Here is an 18,424-nt window from a genome sequence, read left to right as displayed (position 1 = left end):
CCCGAGGCGTTCCCAGGCCAGCCGGGAGACATAGTCTTCCCAACGTGTCCTGGGTCTTCCCCGTGGCCTCCTACCAGCTGGACGTGCCCTAAACACCTCCCTAGGGAGGCGTTCGGGTGGCATCCTGACCAGATGCCCGAACCACCTCATGTCAAATGCTATCTTTAATATGAAGCTTTTTAAGCTGTTTTTTTTTGCAGACATACACTTCCATTATTAAAATATATGTTTTTTTCAAGAATGCTAATTGTTAGCATGTTAGCTTTTTAGGTAATTCATGGTTCGTTCCAGTTATGTCAAAAGTTGGAAGTCAGTGCTGTGAATGACGTCACGGCCGAGTAGTGAGCGTTCCAGTTCCGAGGTCGAAATTAAAGACGGCGACCTCAATGACAATTTATGGGAAAATATGCACTATTTTTGAAACTTTCCAACATGGTGGAAGTAGAGAAAACAATGACTCTACTGTTAGCAATTTAGAACATATAACCAAATATCTTGTCACTTTACACATCTTGAGTGTTAACATGTTATCATGCTAATGTTAGCATGCTACATTTTTTTTAGCAAACTTCTCCTGGTGTACACCTCAGAATCAAAAATGTTGTTACTTGACAAATGCTATCTTTAATATGAAGCTTTTTAAGCTGTTTTTTGCATACATACACCTCCATTAATAAAATATTTGGTTACTTCATGAATTTTAATTGTTAGCATGTTAGATTTTTAGGTAATTTATGGTTCGTTCCAGTTACCTCGAAGTTGGAAGTCTGAGCTGTGAATGACGTCACAGCCGACTAGTGAGCGTTCCAGTTACGAGGTCGGAATTCAAGACGGCGACTTCAATGACAATTTATGGGAAAATATGCACTATTTTTGAAACTTTCAAACATGAAGGACGTAGAGGAAACAGATGCTACTGCTAGCAGTTTAGAATGTATGACCACATGAACATTTATTTATTTTACAATACAGTAACTTTACCGTTATATAAACATCCAACAATACATTATTTCAAAGTGTTAAACATTTTAAATGTCTTTTTTTAAAACAATTCCAAATTTCCAGTAATTCCACATTTTCCAGGACATTATTTTACATTAGAAATTAATAAACATAAGCACATTTTAAAAATAGCCTTATTTCTTCACTCATTCAAACCTTTCCAAAGTCAAAATACTCATTGATAATGTTAAATTGCCAGTAAGCCAACATTAGCCCGCTAGCATGCTAATATTAGCATATCATTTTAGCTTAGTTTAAAGGTATACACCCCAGGGTCAAATATCTTGTTACTTTATAAAAACCTTGAGTGTTAGCATGTTATCATGCTAATGTTAGCATGCTACTTTTTTTTTAGCAAATTTCTCCTGGTGTACACGTCAGAATCAAAAATGTTACTTGACAAATGCTATCTTTAATATGAAGCTTTTTAAGCTGTTTTTTTTGCATACATACACTTCCATTATTAAAATATTTGGTTACTTCATGAATGCTAATTGTTAGCATGTTAGCTTTTTAGGTAATTTATGGTTTGTTCCAGTTACCTCGAAAGTTGGAAGTCAGAGCTATGAATGACGTCACAGCCGAGTAGTGAGCGTTCCAGTTATGAGATCGGAGTTCAAGACGGCGACTTCAATGACAATTTATGGGAAAATATGCACTATTTTTGAAACTTTCCAACATGGTGGAAGTAGTGAAAACAATGACTCTACTGTTAGCAATTTAGAACATATAACCACATGAACATTTATTTATTTTACAATACAGTAATGTTACCGGCGATATAAACGTCCAACAAAACATTATTTCAAAGTGTTGAGCATTTTAAATAAAAAAAAAAAAAAAAAAATTCACATTTCCAGTAATTCCACATATTCTGTGCCATTTTTTTCTATTAGAAATGAATAAACATAAACACATTTTCTAATGTCCACATTTCTCGACCCATTTAAACCGATCCAAAGTCAAAATACTCCTTAATAATGTTAAATTGCCAGTAAGCCAACGTTAGCCCGCTGGCATGCTAATATTAGCATATAATTTTAGATTAGTTTAAAGGTATACACCCCAGGATCAAATATCTTGTTACTTTATAAAAACCTTGAGTGTTAACATGTTATCATGCTAATGTTAGCATGCTACTTTTTTTTTAGCGAATTTCTCCTGGTGTCCACCTCAGTCAAATATTCTGTTACTTGACAAATGCTAACTTTAACATGCAAGCTTTTGAAGTTATTTTTTTGCATACATACACCTCATTATTATAATATTTGGTTACTTCATGAATGCTAATAGTTAGCATGTTAGCTTTTTAGGGAATTTATGGTTCGTTACAGTTATGTCAGAAGTTGGAAGTCAGAGGTCGGAATTCAAGACGGCGGCCTCAATGACAATTTATGGGAAAATATGCACTATTTTTGAAACTTTCAAACATGGTGGAAGTAGTGAAAACAATGACTCTACTGCCAGCAATTTAGAACGTATAACCACATGAACATTTATTTATTTTACAATACAGTAACGTTACCGGATTTATAAACATCCTACAATACATTGTATATGGTTGAAAATAATCACAAGTGCTAATAACGGATGTTAAAGAAGCTTATATTATCGTTTACATTATAGCAGACATCTTTGAAGCCAACTCGGGGATGGTGAGAAGGCGCCAACCTTCTGAGTAAGTAAAATGACCTTTGAGGGGCGTTCGAGTTGAAACTACCGACGAGAATCTCGGAAATTCCGAGTTCCCAGTACAAATGGATCGCACAATGCCGACTTTTAACACAACTTTTATCAAGCTGACTTTAAGCATGATAACTTTTAACGTGTTAGCGCTAAGATGTGAGTGTGCTAGCTTTTGTTGTCTTCAAAACCAGATAAGTTTTCGTGTTTTATAATTCATAAATAAAAACAAAATACAATGATTTGCAAATTCCTTTCAACTTATATTCGATTGAATATAAGCAAAGACAAGATATTTAATGTTCAAACTGAGAAACATATATATTTTTTTGCAAATTAAAAAAGTTGGCACAGGGGCATTTTTACCACTGTGTTACATGGCCTTTCCTTTTAACAACACCCAATAAACGTTTCGAGGAGACCAATTTTTGAAGCTTTTCAGGCGGAATTCGGAATTCTTTATCATTCTTGCTTGACGTACAGCTTAAGTTGTTCAACAGTCCGGGGTCTCCGTTGTCATATTTTAGGCTTCATAATGCACCTCACATTTTCAGTGGGAGACAAGTCAGGACTACAGGCAGGCCAGTCTAGTACCCGCACTCTTTTACTATGAAACCACGCTATTTCAACACATGGCTTTGCAGTGTCTTGCTGAAATAAGCAGGGGCGTCAATGACAATGTTGCTCGGATGGCAACATATGTTGCTCCAAAACCTGTATGTACCTTTCAGCATTAATGGTGCATTCACAGATGTGTAAGTTACCCATGCCTTAGGCACTAATGCACCCCCATACCATCACAGATGCTGTTTTTTAACTTTGCGCCTATGACAATCCGGATGTTTTTTTTCCTCCTTGGTCCGGAGGACACGACGTCCACAGTTTCCAAAAACAGTAGACTGTAGACTCGTCAGACCACAGAACAGTTTTCCACTTTACATCAGTCCATGTTACATGAGCTCTGGCCCAGTGAAGCTGGCGGTGTTTCTGGGTGTTGTTGATAAATGGCTTTCGCGTTGCATAGTATCAATCAATCAACCAATCAATCTATGTTTATTCATATAGCCCTAAATCACAAGTATCTCAAAGGGCTGCACAAACCACAACGACATCCTCGGTAGAGCCCACATAAGGGCAAGGAAAATCTCACACCCAATGGGACGTCTGTGACAGTGACAATGATGACTGTGAGAAACCTTGGAGAGGACCGCATATGTGGGCAACCCCCCCCCCCCCCCCCGCCCCCCAGGGGACGGAAAGCAATGGATCTCGAGCGGGTCTATTATGATATTGTGAAAGTCCAATCCATAGTGGATCTAACCTAACGGTGAGAGTCCAGTCCAAAGTGGATCCAATATAGTAGCGAGAGGCCCGTCCATAGTGGAGCCAACAGGAAACCATCCCAAGCGGAGGCGGATCAGCAGTGCAGAGATGTCCCCAACCGATACACAGGCGAGTGGTCCATCCTGGGTCCCGACTCTGGACAGCCAGTACTTTATCCGTGGCCACCGGACCTGTCCCCCCCCCCCCCCCCCCGCCCAACCCCTCCACAAGGGGGAGGGGGCAGAGGAGAAAAAGAAAAGAAAAGGATCGGCAGATCAACTGGTCTAAAAAGGGGGTCTATTTAAAGGCTAGAGTATACAAATGAGTTTTAAGATGAGTAGATAATAGAGTTTTAACTTGCACTTACAGATGTAGCAACAAACTGTAGTTACTGACAGTAGTTTTCTGAAGTGTTCCTGAGCCCATGTGGTGATATCCTTTACACACAATGTCTCTTTTTGATGCAGTACCGCCTCAGGAATCAAACGGCCGTAATATATCTGCTTTCATGCAGTGTTTTCTCCAGATTTTCGGAAACTTTTGATGATATTACGGACCATAGATGGTGAAATCCCTAAATTCCTTGCAATCCCTGGTTTAGAAATGTTGTTCTTAAACTGTTGGACAATTTGCTCACGCATTTATTTACAAAGTGGTGACCCCTCGCGCCATCATTTTTTTGCGAATGACTGAGTATTTCATGGAAGCTGCTTTTATACCCTGCAATGAGGTGGCGACTTCCGCCCGATTGTAGCTGAGATAGGCACCAGCGCCCCCTGTGACCCCAAAGGGAATAAGCGGTAGAGATGGATGGATGGATGGATGCTTTTAAACCCAATCATGGCACCCACCTATTCCCAATTAGCCTGTACACCTGTGGGATGTTCCAATTAAGTGTTTGATGAGCATTCCTCAACTTTCTCAGTCTTTTTTTCCACTTCTGCCAGCTTTTTTGAAACATGTTGCAGGCATCAAATTCCAAATGAGCTGATATTTGCAAAAAAAATTCCTGTTACAATGTTAAGTATTTTGTCTTTGCAGTCTATTTAATTGAAAATAGGTTGAAAATGATTCGCAAATCATTGTATTCTTTTTTTTTTTTTTTTTTTTTTTTACGATTTACACAACGTGCCAATTTCACTGGTTTTGGAGTTTGTAATTTTGCAGGCGTAGTTGAATACTTTGTTACTAGACACTATTTGGCCAGTGTGCTAACTGTTAGCATAACAGCTTTTTCAAGGACTTCAAGGATTTTTTTTTTGTGTCAATTTTTCCATACAATACAAAATAATCAAAATATGGTTTCTCTCTCAGCCTGCACCTGGAATTTTGGATGTACAGTGGGGCAAAAAAGTATTTAGTCAGCCACCGATTGTGCAAGTTCTCCCACTTAAAATGATGACAGAGGTCTGTAATTTTCATCATAGGTACACTTCAACTGTGAGAGACAGAATGTGAAAAAAAATCCAGGTGTAAGAATTTTAAATAATTTATTTGTAAATTATGGTGTAAAATAAGTATTTGGTTAAGCATTCAAAGCTCTCACTGATGGAAGGAGGTTTTGCCTCACAATCTCACGATACATGGCCCCATTCATTCTTTCCTTAACATGGATCAATCGTCCTGTCTCCTTAGCAGAAAAACAGCCCCAAAGCATGATGTATCCACCCCCATGCTTCACAGTAGGTGTGGTGTTCTTGGGATGCAACTCAGTATTCTTCTTCCTCCAAACACGATGAGTTGAGTTTATACCAAAAAGTTCTATTTTGGTTTCATCTGACCCTTTGCTGTATCATCCATGTATCCATTTTGGTATAAACTCAACTCGTCGTGTTTGGAGGAAGAAGAATACTGAGTTGCATCCCAAGAACACCATACCCACTGTGAAGCATGGGGGTGGAAACATCATGCTTTGGGGCTGTTTTTCTGCTAAGGGGACAGGACGATTGATCCGTGTTACGGAAAGAATGAATGGGGCCATGTATCGTGAGATTTTGAGCCAAAACCTCCTTCCGTCAGTGAGAGCTTTGAATGGTTGACCAAATACTTATTTTCCACCATAATTTACAAATAAATTATTTAAAATTCTTACACCTGGATTTTTTTTCACATTCTGTCTCTCACAGTTGAAGTGTACCATCCATCCATCCATTTTCTACCGCTTATTCCCTTTTGGGGTCGCGGGGGGCGCTGGCGCCTATCTCAGCTACAATCGGGCGGAAGGCGGGGTACACCCTGGACAAGTCGCCACCTCATCGCAGGGCCAACACAGATAGACAGACAACATTCACACTCACATTCACACTCTAGGGCCAATTTAGTGTTGCCAATCAACCTATCCCCAGGTGCATGTCTTTGGAAGTGGGAGGAAGCCGGAGTACCCGGAGGGAACCCACGCATTCACGGGGAGAACATGCAAACTCCACACAGAAAGATCTTCAGCCTGGAATTGAACCCAGGACTGCAGGACCTTCGTATTGTGAGGCAGACGCACTAACCCCTCTGCCACCGTGAAGCCCTGAAGTGTACCTATGATGAAAATTACAGACCTCTGTCATCATTTTAAGTGGGAGAACTTGCACAATCGGTGGCTGACTAAATACTTTTTTGCCCCACTGTATGCATCTCAGAGTCAAATGTTTAATTATTTCCCGCAAGCTAACTTTTATCATGCTAACAATAACATGTTACTGATCATGCGTCCAAGATGTTATCGATCAAATTGAACGAACATGTGGAGCTGATCAGTCTTTCAAATGTGCATCAAAACTACATTTAGCAGATGCTGTTTTTTTGGTCAAATATCAGGCACAATAAATATGAAATAACCACGGCAGAGTCCCATAGGCGCGTCATGTATATGCATGCAGTGGGAATAGGCGGCATTACGCGTGCCTGCTAGCCACGCCGCCGCTGATTGATATAATTAGACACGGAGATTGCAGCTCATAATCAGCAGAGTGAGTGGAGAGAAGAACATTCATTTGTGTGGCACTCGTTAAAGCAAGAAGTGTCATTTATGCGCAGCAAACACATGCGGGCCGTAAATAAGCAGACAACAGGTTTAAACGCCACGTCCGGGCCTTATGTTGCTGCTACTGTCCCCGCAAACATGAATGATCATAAAGCAGCTAATTGATTAGCAGAGCACTTAGGACTTAAAGACGACGTTATGTTTATGTTGTTAAACCTCTCTTTCTACCGACTGTGATAGGATCGTAACGCTTGACGAGTTCAGTATTTTTTATATACACACACGTACGCACGCACACACACACACTTTTCCATATAGTAATGTATATATGTGTGTGTATATATGTATACTGTCGTGGAAATTTCTTAGAGACGATCCTTTAGTGACAAATAGCTTTAAAATGATTTATTAAAGTAACAAACAAGAAGGACACATCCGCTCGTTCCAGCTTGTTCTACCTGCCTTGGAATATGTCATGACAATTATACATTCTCAGAAGTTCCACCCTCCATGCTCATTAACATACAGTACCCCAGTGGAATGAATGCCCAAGGTCCTGTGAAGGGGAGAGGGTGTCGTTTGCCCAGAAGGAGGGGGGTCACTCAGGAAAGGGGACCAATTTAGCCCAGAGGGGGGTCAAGAATAGATGACACATATGCCCGGTCAACTGGAGTCCACATGTCACATCAAAGACACAGGAGACAGAGCTTGATCAGAAAAGAGATCTCTGGCTAAGTGTCACATTCCTGAGCCCAATAAACAACTTTTGGCACCCAGTTGAAAGAAGATCATTTATTTAAGCGAGTATAAGTAATTTTGCTATCACAATACATATACTGTATACACACACACACACACTTGTTTATATATATGTGTGTGTGTGTGTGTGTGTGTGTGTGTGTATATGTATACATATATATACGCACACACACACATTACATACATATATACATACCATATTTCCTTGAATTGCCGCCGGGGCGCTAATTAATTTAAAACCTATTCTCACTCCTACGCTTACCAAAGGCATGCGGTAAAAGTAAGCATGCGCTAATTATTTTAAAACCTCTTCTCACTCCGGCACTTACCAAAGGCATGCAGTAAAAATGTTGAGTGTGATGTAAGCTTGGACCTTAAATCCTACTGAATAGCTCTTAATCTTCTTCCCTTTATGCGATTTCAAATTACCAGTACTGAAATCAGCCTCCTCCATTTTGAAAATGATGACAGGGGAAGTGTCACTCGTGACGTCACGAGTTTGACCAGGCGGTAATACTAAGCATGCGCTAATTATTTTGCGAAGCGAGTTTGACCCGGCAGTAATTCCAGGCAGGCGCATACTATATGCCCTGCGACAATTCAAGGAAATACGGTATGTTTATATATATATATATATATATATATATATATATATATATATAAATATACATATATATATATATATACACACACACACACACACGTATACATAAATATGTATGTTTATGTTTGTATGCAATGTTAATATTTGGTTATGTCCCTTGGCTAGTTTCACTGCAATAAGGCGCTTTTAGTAGCCCTCAACAAGCTTCTGGTTGAATTTTTGGCCACTCCTCTTGACAAAATTGGTGCAATTCAGCTAAATGTTTTGGTTTTTTGACATGGACTTGTTTCTTCAGCATTGTGCACATGTTTAAGTCAGGACTTTGGAAAGGCCATCCCAAAACCTTCATTCCAGCCTGATTTAGCCATTCCTTTACCAGTTTTGAGGTGTGTTTGGGGGTCATTGTCCTGTTGGAACACCCAACTGTGCCCAAGACCCAACCTCCGGGCTGATGATTTAAGGTTGTCCTGAAGAATTTGGAAGTATTCTTCCTTTTTCATTGTCCCATTTAACATCTGTTAAGCACCAGTTCCATTAGCAGCAAAACAGGCCCAGAGCATAATACCACAACCACCATGCTTGACAGTAGGTATGGTGTTGGGGGATTAAAGGCCTCACTTTTTCCCATCCAAACACATTGCTGGGTTTTGCGGCCAAAAAGCTTACATTTTTGTTGTTACGTCCGCGACTTATGGTCCGGCATGGCTAGTATATGTGATATTTATTGATTCTAAAATTTAGTGTGTGTGGCTTAAATACCGCTGTGCTATATAGCCCGAAATTTGCGGTCGTCATTTAAAAAAAAAATCTTATGTCTGCTTAGTTTGTGGACTGTAGTTCTGAGTTTGTTAAAAAGCTCCCAGGAGTCTAAGGTATTAGTCCTGTGGGGCCACGAGTTGTGACAGTGACCCGAGCGATGCAGTGTCACTTTAAAGTAGCGAGGGCCGCCGGCGTGGCGGGAAAAGTCAGCAGGTTATTGGGACAAATTTAGAGGTTCGACTTGCGACAGCTTTACGACGCCTGAGTGGCCTGTACGACTCGCCGGCTGTCACAATCTATTAGCTCGGGCCTCCTCCATTGGCTCGCCGCCTATTCCCAGCGGCTCCGCCAGCGCCTCCCGTAAATAAACCAAATGGCCGCGTCTTGTAGTAAATGAAAACAGGGACTCTCCGCGCATGAGGGGGGAAAAAAAAAAGGACCCAAACATGGCGTTGGATAATTTAACCCGCAGGACCAAGATGAATGGACCCGGGCGGTTTGTCCTTCGTCAGCCTCAGCGTTTAAATTTGACTTACGCTTCCTGTACAAGCATCCAGGAGACAGTCGGGCACACAAACCAACGCACACACACTTTACAAAGTAAAGGAAAGGTTGCGTCTTTCTACAACTGCCAAGTGGCTGTGGTTGAAAAGGCCAACACTCTAATTATTTTTCTTTCGCATCAGCTTCCTCCATTTAACTTCACGCCGCTCTTCTCACGTGATCCCACATACTGAATGATCATCAATATCGACACCGAGTCAGAAAATTGTTGTGATATTTATTCTCTTTGTGCATTTAGAGCAGAGGGTTTCAAACGTACGACCCGTGAATAGGTTTTATCCGGCCCGCGGGATGGATGTTCTAAGTATAAAAATGAACCTGAAGTTTTTGAATGAAAGTTGTTGAGTATTAAACTCTGCGACTGGTTTTTTTGGATATTGACCACGTTGGGGTTCCGGTCAGAGAACACACGGTCATCATTTAGACTCTTCCAACTTTAATGGTGCATATTGGGTTATATTAGGTGCAGCTAGTATCTGTAAACCACAAACAAACACCCATCAACATTTATGTAATTTATCTAAACAACAATATATATATATATATATATATATATATATATATATATATATATATATATATATTATGCCTATAGATATGCTCTAAGTAAAGTACTAGAGACATAATATACTGCATTTTCACAATGGCACATGAGCTAGCCACATTAGTAGCAGCAATGCTATAGTAGCAGCAATGCTATGCTAAACAGGGAGATGTTAGCTCGTAGCATTCTGACAACACAGCACTAATGATATTAATAAAACCCCAGTAAATGTCACACAAACACAGTGATGTCTATTAATAAACTAAATGATTCTTATATAATAATTAACATACTCACATCGTCAAGGACTAGAGCACCGATTAATCATAACAGAGAAACAAGTCAGCACATATTAACACACGTCGAACAGGAAGCGGAAGTGACACCTACAGGAAGGAAGCGGAAGTGACACTGTCAAGAAATGCTTCAAAATAAAGTATTTGAAACGTAAATAACATGGAGAATTCTTAACAAAAGTAATTGCCGTTCTTAATGTGTCCACTAGATGTCACAATAGCAGTTCTCTGTATCTTTGTAGATGACGCTACACAGGGGCGTCACTAGACCTAATACTGTACTGGGGCACACCTGGGGCACACCTGGGGCACAAATAATTCATGTGAGCGTGCAAAGCGCGCAAACAAAAACATTTTTAGCACTTATTTATCATAAAAAATACATAAATAGTGCTTTAAACTATGAAATCATTTCAGATTATGTTGTATGGATCTTTGATTAACCACCTGAAATTAACTAATGCATTTGACCTACTTGTGCACTTTTTTACTCCAGACTTCTAAACTGCTACTGGTAAAAGCAAAAAGGAAGAGCAATGAATCTTTTTGAAATATTTATTGCAGTAATCATTTGCAAATTTAACATCTACAAAAGTAAAAAAAAAAAAAAAAAAGCACCTCTACATCTCTGTTTTTTTTTATATTTAATTTCCATTTATGGCAATGTGGCTAATCCTATTTCAGATACACAAAACTATAAAATATACACAAAACAATCAAGCCACAGTAGTAGAATAAATGAACAACTGTTGTGTGTCTGTTCAGGGAATCATTTTCTGAGAAGTAAACTGTAACGTCTCGTTTTCATTTTTGAAAAGTGGTCAATCACTCTGGACAGACAAAACAAGATTATTTTAGTCAAAGTCACACCGATTAACAAGACAAGTCTACTGTGCTATTTTTATGTGAAATAAACTTGAATGATTAAAAAATTTGGCTCACGATTTGATGACATGGAAAAATGTTTTTCTTCCTGAAGATAAACCATTTAAGAAGCACTCAACTCACACATGCTTACTCCAAATCATCATTGATGCAGAACCAGCAGACAATAACCAACATTATGTTTCATGTTCATTGGAAATTCCCCCGACAGCTCGTACAGCAAATGAATATGTTTGTCTTGATACAAGGAATAACGTTAGCTAACTTAGCATCAACTTAAGACAATGATGTTGCCTAGCTAGCGAGGACTTCACTTACATCTCTCATTCCTGCTGCTTCTTCACTGCTGCGGGCGAATAACTTTCTTAAATCCATCTAGGAGTTACAGTTTGAGTCAAATCAAAATCAAAATAATGTAATTAACAAATCGCTGTTGGCTAACGTTACCTACCTCAGCAGTGAATCTCATCCTCTCTCTCTCTCTCTCTCTCTCTCTCTCTCTCAACTGAAGTCCCATCCACACGTGAATAAATTACCATATTAATTAGCCATGTGCTCATTGTTACGTGGAGTGAATACAGTAGCAATCAATTACCATACCATGCGCTGTTGTCTATGTTATGAAGACTTAAAACTCTGAAGCGTTTTTATTTATTGGTGAAAATTGGTGAAACAGTTGGGCACGTGCCCCAGTGAAATCTGTCTGGCGACGCCCCTGACGCTACATATGTACAAAATAAGCCACCCCTGTCAAGGAAAATGATCAAACTACATATATAACATCCTGTAATTTGATTTTGATATTATTTTCATCTTGATAGATTGAAAATTAACACCAATGAGTTGACTGATGAACATTATCACTTAATTCAGTTGTTCTCAACCTTTTTTCAGCGATGTACCCCCTGTGAACTTTTTTTTTAATTCAAGTTTCCCCTAATCAGAGCAAAGCATTTTTGGTTGAAAAAAAGAGATACAGAAGTAAAATACAGCACTATGTCATCAGTTTTTGATTTTTTAAATTGTATAACAGTGCAAGATATTGCCCATTTGTAGTGGTCTTTCTTGAATTATTTGGAAAAAAAGATATAAAAATAACTAAAAACTTGTTGAAAAATAAACAAGGGATTCCATTATAAATAAAGATTTCTACACATAGAAGTAATCATCAACTTAAAGTGCCCTCTTTGGGGATTGTAATAGAGATCCATCTGGATTCATTAACTTAATTCCAAACATTTCTTGACAAAAAAATAAATATTTATGGTACATGACCACAAAAAATCTAGCTGTCAACCCTGAATATTGCATTGTTGCATTTCTTTTCACAGTTTATGAACTTACATTCATATTTTGTTGAAGTATTATTCAATAAATATATTTATAAAGGATTTTTGAATTGTTGCTATTTTTAGAATATTTTAAAAAAAATCTCACATACCCCTTGGCATACCTTCAAGTACCCCCATTTGAGACTTAATTTATTTAGAAAACAGAAATAACAACAAATAAAGTTTGAATACTAGTACAACATGTACGTGTAAACCCAACAACATTATGATTTGTACATTTTCAGAATGAGCTTGTCAGTATTTTTAAACAACGAAAAGAATCTAAAGTTTTTTTTATTCATAAGTTATCGTGGCGTGATTTTACAAGTACGGCCCACTTTGGAGTAGATTTTTCTCCATGTGGCCCCCCTGTCTAAAATGAGTTAAACACCCTTGGTTTAGAGCAGTTGGTCTCAAATTTTGGTTCAGTTTCAGTTTATTTCAAGCATGCGTACGATACAATGTAATGCATCACATATTTCCCGTTGTTTCCTTACAGCACGTTCGAAAAGGAGTTGGACGAAGCTGAGTTTATTTAATCCTACCCCTTTTCATACCATAGCAATCTTATCCCATTTCCTTGTATTGTGTTTTTCAGTTTGAATGTTAAATATCTTGTCTTTGCAGTCTATTCAGTTGAATGTAAGTTCAAAAGGATTTGCAAATCATTGTATTATGTTTTTATTTACCATTTACACAACGTGACAACTTCACTGGTTTTGGGTTTTGAACATAAGACTTAATCTAATACACTTTTTTTTTTTCAAGTTTAAAAAGTATCTGTTACACAGGAACTGTATCTGCTTGGTATCGTATCAATACCAAATTGTGTAGTATCGCCCAGCCTGGGGGCTAACATCCAACTTTCTAGCACAAATACAAGCCTGATCGCCATCTAGTGGATCAATTTGTCATTGCAACGCAGTGAACTGGAACTTTTCTGACATCTGTATCATTCGGTCCGAAATATAACGAGAAACTGAGCGGCAAATCGAGTTGTACTTACTCTAACTGACCACTAGAGGGGGTATTTATGGCTGATCACCACCTAGTAAATTAAAGGCCTACTGAAATGAGATTTTCTTATTCAAACCGCGATAGCAGGTCCATTCTATGTGTCAGACTTGATCATTTCGCGATATTGCCATATTTTTGCTGAAAGGATTTAGTAGAGAACATTGACGATAAAGTTTGCAACTTTTGGTCGCTAACAAAAAAGCCTTGCCTTTACCGGAAGTAGCAGACGATGTGCGCGTGACGTCACGGGTTGTAGAGCACCTCACATCCTCACATTGATTACAATCATAGCCTCCAACGGCAAGAGCTATTCGGACCGAGAAAGCGAAGATTTCCCCATTAATTTGAGCTAGGATGAAAGATTCGTGGATGAGGAAAGTTAGAGTGAAGAAAAAAATAAATAAAATAAGCAACGGCTCCTGGCGGCAGCAGTGAGAGCGTTTCAGATGTAATTAGACATATTTACTACGATAATTCTTAATTGTGTTAATAGTATTTTAGTGAGATTGTAAAGTCATACCTCAAAGTCGGGTGGCTGCGGTGAACGCCAGTGTCTCTGAGAGAAGCCGAGGAGCCAAGATCACCAGCTGCCTTTTTGACAGCTACAGGAGGAGGTCCCATAATCCACTGAAGTCTCCGGTAAGAGCCGACTTAATATCACAATTTTCCCATCCAAAAACTTGCTGGTTGACGTAAAGAAACATGTTCGCTTGACCGCTCCGTGTTAAAGCTTCACAACAAACAAAGAAACACCGGCTGTGTTTCGGTTGCTAAAGGTAGCTGCAATCCACCGCTTTGCACCAACAGCATTCTTCTGTATAGTCTCCATTATTAATTGAAATAATTGCAAAAGATTCAGCAACACAGATGTCCAAATTACTGTGTAATTATGCGATGAAAAGAGACAACTTTTAGCCGTAAGTGGTGCTGGTCACACACACGCGACATCATTCCGCGACGTTTTCAATAAAAAAACTCAGCGGGAAATTTAAAATTGTAATTTAGTAAACTAAAAAGGCCGTATTAACATGTGTTGCAATGTTAATATTTCATCATTGATATATAAACTATCAGACTGCGTGGTCGGTAGAAGTGGGTTTCAGTAGGCCTTTAAACTGTCATTGCATCCATCCATCCATTTTCTACCGCTTATTCCCTTTCGGGGTCGCGGGAGGCGCTGGCGCCTATCTCAGCTACAATCGGGCGGAAGGCGGGGTACACCCTGGACAAGTCGCCACCTCATCGCAGGGCCAACACAGATAGACAGACAACATTCACACTCACATTCACACACTAGGGCCAATTTTAGTGTTGCCAATCAACCTATCCCCAGGTGCATGTCTTTGGAAGTGGGAGGAAGCCGGAGTACCCGGAGGGAACCCACGCTGTCACGGGGAGAACATGCAAACTCCACACAGAAAGATCCCGAGCCTGGATTTGAACCCAGGACTACAGGACCTTCGTATTGTGAGGCAGACGCACTAACCCCTCTTCCACCGTGAAGCCACTGTCATTGCAGCTCAGTGAAAAAAGATTTATTTGGCAAAAACAGTGTGGTTTAGCAGCCGATCGGGCCTTGAGAAGCCGAGTCGCACACACCGAGTCCCCGCAGTCAACCCGTGTCGGCCTTCATGGCGACTGCAAAAAAAGAAGAGAATTAATGTAAATTATATATTTTTTCATCATCCTTTGAAGATTCAGATCATCTGACGTGAACAAAAGCACTCGGGATGAAGAGCAGATTTGCTGTGATGCTCGTCCAAAAGTCAACCCTGTGGGACGTATTATTTAAGGCGAGCGAGGGGGGGAAAAAGGCGGAGGAGGGACCTGGCAGCAGAAAAGAGGACACCTGGATTGTTTTCCCCCACGCCATCTTTCTCCTGTCGGGACGATTCCTTGTTACACTTTTACACCACGTCTTGACTCCTTTCCACTTTCTTCTTCCCGACCAGGCGTTAGGCAGTTTGGGGTGTGTGGGGAGTGAAAGGCTTGAAAACGTAACCCGGTGGTCCTGGCGCCGCCTGTCTCGGTTTGGCGCCGTGTCGAGCGGAGGCCGGGCTCTGGAGTTTAATGCAATTATAAATAAAATAAGCGTGTGGTCGGCTCTGAGGGGATACGCTGAGAGAAAGCAGAGAGTTTAATTAAAGCTGCAAGCTTCGCTCCCACACACACACACACACACACACACACACACACACACACACACACACACACACACACACACACACACACACACACACACACACACACACACACACACACACACACACACACACACACACACACACACTTTACTTGTATTTGTTACCTTCTTGAGACTTCCAGAAACTGCCTACCCCTTTAGGACCACCCTTTGAAGATATATAATTATTTGTATTTACAACATTAATAATATATACATCCATCCATTTTCTACCGCTTATTCCCTTTGGGGTTGCGGGGGGCGCTGGGGCTTATCTCAGCTACAATCAGGCGGAAGGTGGGGTACACCCTGGACAATTCGCCATTATATACCGTATTTCCTTGAATTGCCGCAGGGCATATAGTATGCGCCTGCCTGGAATTACTGCCGGGTCAAACTCGCTTCCCAAAATAATTAGCGCATGCTTAGTATTACCGCCTGGTCAAACTCGTGACACTTCCCCTGTCATCATTTTCAAAATGGAGGAGGCTGATTTTAATACCGGTAATTTGAAATCGCATAATGGGAAGATGATTAAGAGATATTCAGTAGGATTTAAGGTCCAAGCTCACATCACACTGAAATTTTTACTGCATACCTTTGGTAAGTGCCAGAGTGAGAAGAGGTTTTAAAATAATTAGCCCATGCTTACTTTTACCGCATGTCTTTAGTAAGCGCAGGAGTGAGAAGAGGTTTTAAATTAATTACCGCCCCGGCGGCAATTCAAGGAAATATGGTATACATACTATGGAAATATAAAAAAGCTTGTTGTGGAAAATGAGTTAGAATTTCACAGGAAAAAGGTCACAATTTCGCAAGAAAACCTTAGAGTTTTGGCAGTATTCTAATACAAGTTGTAATTTTACATTTTACAAGAAAAACTGAACATTTGTGCAATGTAATGGTAAAAGTTGGAATTCTACTCAATGACAGTCACATTTTTTTAAGAACACTTTAAAAATGTTGGCAGTGTTATAATGATAATCAGATTTCTTTACTTGGCAAAATGATGACAAAAGTCCTAATTTTTCTTTAAAAAGTGTCACTATTTTACAAAAAAAATAAAAAAATGGCAATATAGTGATACAAGTCAGTTTTATATGACACATGTCACCATTTTGCATTAAAAAGTAATAAATTTACATAGAAAAATTATTACTTTTTTTTATGTAAAATTATTACTTTTTAATGCAAAATGTAATAATTTGACATAGAAAAATTATTACTTTTTTATGTAAAATTATTACTTTTTAATGCAAAATGGTGACATGTGTCGTATAAAACTGACTTGTATCACTATATTGCCATTTTTTTTTTTTTTGTAAAAAAGTGACACTTTTTCAAGAAAAAAATAAGGACTTTTTTCATAATTTTGCCAAATAAAAAAATGTGATTATCGGTAATAATTTTACATAGAAAAATTATTACTTATTTTTTATGTAAAATTATTACTTTTTAATGCAAAATGGTGACATGTGTTGTATAAAACTGACTTGTATCACTATATTGCCATTTTTTTTTTTTTTGTAAAATAGTGACACTTTTTCAAAAAGAAATAAGGACTTTTGTCATCATTTTGCCAAGTAAAAAAAACTGATTATCATTATAACATTGCCAACATTTTTAAAGTTTTACGAGAAAATATTGTAATATTACAGAAAGAGAGGATATGAGAAATTGGTCCCAATTTTCTAAGAGAAAAAGTTGACATATCGTGAGAAAAAAGACTTTAGAAAGATTTAAGAGAATTAGGTGACTGCGTTCCTGGTTCGATCCCCACCTACTACCAACCTCGTCACGTCCGTTGTGTAATTAAGAGAGACACTTTACCATTGCTCCTGATGGGTCGTGGTTTGCGCCTTGCATGGCAGCTCCCACCATCACTGTGTGAATGTGTGTGTGAATGGATGAATGTGGAAATAGTGTCAAAGCGCTTTGAGTACCTTGAAGGTAGAAAAGCGCTATACAAGTATAACCCATTTACCATTTAATTCATCTTTATTTTTTATTTGTATTTGGTTTTTAATCTTCATTATTTACTTCAAGTAATTAAGGTACAGTATGTTTCTATCTACATATCTATTATTATTAAGGGGGCGAAATATGTTGGCCAGAGGGGGAGCACTTCTAATTTTGACACACACTTGTTATTTCATAGGTTGACCATAGGTTGACTTTTAAAACTGACAAACAGTCAATTTGAAAAAAATCCTTCCTTTTTAGGACCACCCTCATTTTGATATATTTCATTATCGAGTATTTTTTATTTTTTTTTGTAATGTACTTAAGGCCGATAACGAACGGGACACGGACCACAGATGGCCCTTGTGCCGCACTTTGGCCGACCAAGCTGTCGAAGAACTGTTAACAGCCACCATAGTCTTAGTACCGTAGGTTTTTTGTTCATCCTATGGTCACATATGGGTTGTCTTACGTCAGCACCGGAAGTCGTAAAATCAGTTGTTCACATGGCGGGTTTTTTCGGGGATGAATTGGGAAGT

The sequence above is a fragment of the Nerophis ophidion genome, linkage group LG07 (assembly GCF_033978795.1).
Source record: "Nerophis ophidion isolate RoL-2023_Sa linkage group LG07, RoL_Noph_v1.0, whole genome shotgun sequence".
NCBI classification, from domain to species: Eukaryota; Metazoa; Chordata; class Actinopteri; order Syngnathiformes; family Syngnathidae; genus Nerophis; species Nerophis ophidion.
Note: the sequence above shows the minus strand (reverse complement) of the source record.